This window comes from Ranitomeya variabilis, chromosome 2 (genome assembly GCF_051348905.1).
Source record: "Ranitomeya variabilis isolate aRanVar5 chromosome 2, aRanVar5.hap1, whole genome shotgun sequence".
In the NCBI taxonomy this organism is placed as follows: Eukaryota; Metazoa; Chordata; class Amphibia; order Anura; family Dendrobatidae; genus Ranitomeya; species Ranitomeya variabilis.
Window position 1 is genome coordinate 800,003,649 of NC_135233.1, and position 3,349 is coordinate 800,006,997.

Genomic DNA, 3,349 nt, shown 5'->3' on the forward strand with positions numbered 1-3,349 from the left:
CACTTAAATCCAATTTCCATAATTTGCAACACGGTGTACTTCCGAAACGTGCGTAGGGACAGGTTGGCTCCACACAGGGGTGGGATTCAAATTTTTAACAACAGGTCCTCTAAGTCGCGGCGGCCGGAATTTTGGCCACGCCCATTTTCAATAACCCCGCCCATACTAATAAGCCACGCCCAGTGGCACGATTCATATTTTTGGAAGCAGTTTGTCTCCCTTAATGACAAGAATACGTTGTGACATACGGTATTAAAGTCATTCAAAGAAACAAACGACTAAAGCAAATGTAACTCAGCCATGTAGTATATAACAGCCCACGTAGCATATAAGACAGCCACGTAGTATATAACATTGCCCACGTAGTATATAGAACAGCCATGTAGTATAATACAGCACAGCCCATGTAGCATATAACAGCCCATATAGTATATAGCACAGCCACATATTATATAACACAGCCGACGTAGTATATAGAACAGCCATGTAGTATAATACAGCACAGCCCATGTAGCATATAACAGCCCATATAGTATATAGCACAGCCACATATTATATAACACAGCCGACGTAGTATATAGAACAGCCATGTAGTAAATAACACAGCCCACGAAGCATATAACAGCCCACGCAGTATATAACACAACCCACACCGTATATAACAGCCCACGCAGTATATAACACAACCCACGCCGTATATAACAGCCCACACCGTATATAACACACACAGCCCATGCAGTAGCACAGCCCACGCAGTATGTAGCACAGACCGCCAGCCATTTAGACAGACAGACAGTCTAGGCCTAGTCAACCAGGCCTGGCTCACAGCAGGCTGCAATATATACATAATATACAAAATATACAAAAGAGCGTAGAACAAAGCCCAAAAGAGTACGCAGTAAATGAAGTTAATAATGCAATGTCCAGGTAAGCGAAAACGGCCGCGGCTGACCTCATAGAAAACTGATAAGATGAAATACACAATTAACATATGGGAGGTGTAGAGCAAAACTGACCTTGATAAGTAGAAAATGGTAGCGAAGGGAGAAGGACGCTTGTCCAGTGAATGGAGACAGAGGCTCCTAGAAGAGGTTAAGAAGGGGGAGGGGTGTGAGACCAAGAAGCGATGCTGCAATTGAAGCCAGCGGGGAGAGGAAAAAACAAACAAACACGCATACCACAAGTTTTCCAAGGTAGCTGGAAGGTACGGGAGGTCCGGGACGGCACGGACAGGGGACAGAGTCCTGAAGGCACTATGAACGAAAGGCATAACGTAAGAGTGCTAGTAATCTAAGAAGGTGCAGGAGGCTGGTCAGAAAACCAAATACCTGTGGGTCCAGCAGGAGAAAAGGCGGTAGTGTGAGGCATCGTTGGTGGCCAGCAGGTAAAATAGCAAACTGGCCGGAAGTGCAGCAGTGTGGGTGAGTGCGCGCGCACATGATGTGAGAATGAGCTTCAAGGAGGCTAGGAATGCAGCAGGCAGTGGAGCTAAGCGCTATACGATTGTGTGGACACAGCCTGGGACCGGGTGCACCGTCCGTGCACCTGACTGCTGCTCCTGCCTCTTGCCCGCTCCTCATTCTGCTTGCCGCTGTGCCTGTGCTGCCGCTGGACGCTGGCTGGACCTGTCCTGGATGGTGGACGCTTGGATGACAGCAGCCGGATCTCTTCTCATCGCCGGCCCGGAAGTGACTCGCATCCATGTTGATGGCGGCGCCGGCGGTGACTGGTGAGTATTGCAGGTGCACCTGTGTGAAAGTCAGTCCCAGCAGCAGGCCCGGCCCGGAAGTGACTCTGGCTGCGTCGTATCCATGGTGACGGACGGTCCCGACTCCCGGCGGAGGGTGAGTATTTTGGCTGCAGCTGCGCACCGTAAATGGGCCCCCCGTCTCGCCAGGGCCCCAGCACGCCCGGGTACGCCGGGTGCTGACGCAGGCCCTGAGCACAGCAACCCGTCCGGGGGCGGTCCGGGGGCGTGGTATCCATTTTCAATTACCGGAACGCTGGCAGAGGGAAATTTTAGTAAACGGCTGCCCCGTACCGGGTCGTACCGGCTGAATCCCACCCCTGGCTCCACAGCATATTCATGGTATTTACTTCATTTTTACACAAATCTTGGTGTTTTTTCACTGCATTTTGGAATGCATTGTATACTTTTACAGTTTTCTTTAACCCCTTAGTGACAGAGCCAATTTGGTACTTAACCCATTATCTACCAATGTCCTTTTTTGGGACGCCTAATCTTTAGCTTCTAGCAGCTATGATTTTATAATTTTTATAATTAGGTCCAATTTTTTGTGTTGTGTTTGTAAAATGAATGTTTTCAAAATAGGAAATCATGTAATTGTCATTTTTAATTGAATATTGGGACGCCCTTTACTGAAAAATCCGTACTTGTAAAATTTTTGCAAATTATGTTTCTGATTCATTAAAACCCAAATCATTAAAAATCTGTCATTAAAAAAAAAGGGAAAATTGCTAATTTGGCAATTAATGGGTTAATGACCAAGCCAATTTTTACAATTCTGACCACTGTCACTTTATGAGGTTATAACTCTGGAGCGCTTTAGCGGATCCTACTGATTCTGAGACTGTTTTTTCGGGACGTATTGTGCTTCATGTTAGTGGTAACATTTCTTCGATATTACTTGCATTTATTTATGAAAAAAATGGAATTTTGCCATTTTCAAATTTGAATTTTTATGCCCTTAAATCAGAGAGATATGTCGCAAAATAGTTAATAAATAACATTTGCCACATGTCTACTTTACATCAGCAGAATTTTGGAAACAAAATGTTTTTTGTTAGGAAGTTATAAGGGTTAAAAGTTGAACAGCGATTTCTCACTTTTACAACAAAAATTACAAAACCATTTTTTTAGGGACCATCCCACATTTAAAGTCACTTTGAGGGGTGTACATGACAGAAAATACCCAAAAGTGACACCATTCTAAAAACTACTCCCCTCAAGATAGATCGGATGCCTTGTCGCGTTTGGAGAGCCTTTGATGTGCCTAAACAGTAGAAAACCCCCACAAGTGTCATCATTTTAGAAATTAGACCCTTTAAGGAACTTGTCTAGATGTGTAGTAAGCACTTTATACCCCCAAGTGCTTCACAGAAGTTTATAACGTAGTGCCGTGAAAATAAAAAATCATATTTTTTCTACAAAAATGATCTTTTCGCCCCCAAATTTTTATTTTCTCAAGGGTAACAGGAGAAATTAGACCATGAACGTTGTTGTGCAATTTGTCCTGAGTACGCCAACACCCCATATGTGGGGGTAAACCACTGTTTGAGCGCACGGCAGAGCTTGGAAGAGAAGGAATTCCGTTTGACTTTTTCAATG

General features: G+C 44.7%; 1 long non-coding RNA gene across 1 annotated transcript; it reads right to left on the reverse strand.

Moving 5' to 3' along the window:
* Positions 1–1,016: 1,016 nt before the first annotated feature.
* LOC143809935 (uncharacterized) lies at positions 1,017–1,442 on the reverse strand. Its single transcript, XR_013222544.1, has 3 exons — positions 1,329–1,442; positions 1,179–1,253; positions 1,017–1,082 (listed from the first exon to the last, which is right to left on the reverse strand). It is a non-coding gene; the product is annotated as an uncharacterized LOC143809935 (long non-coding RNA).
* Positions 1,443–3,349: the final 1,907 nt, after the last annotated feature.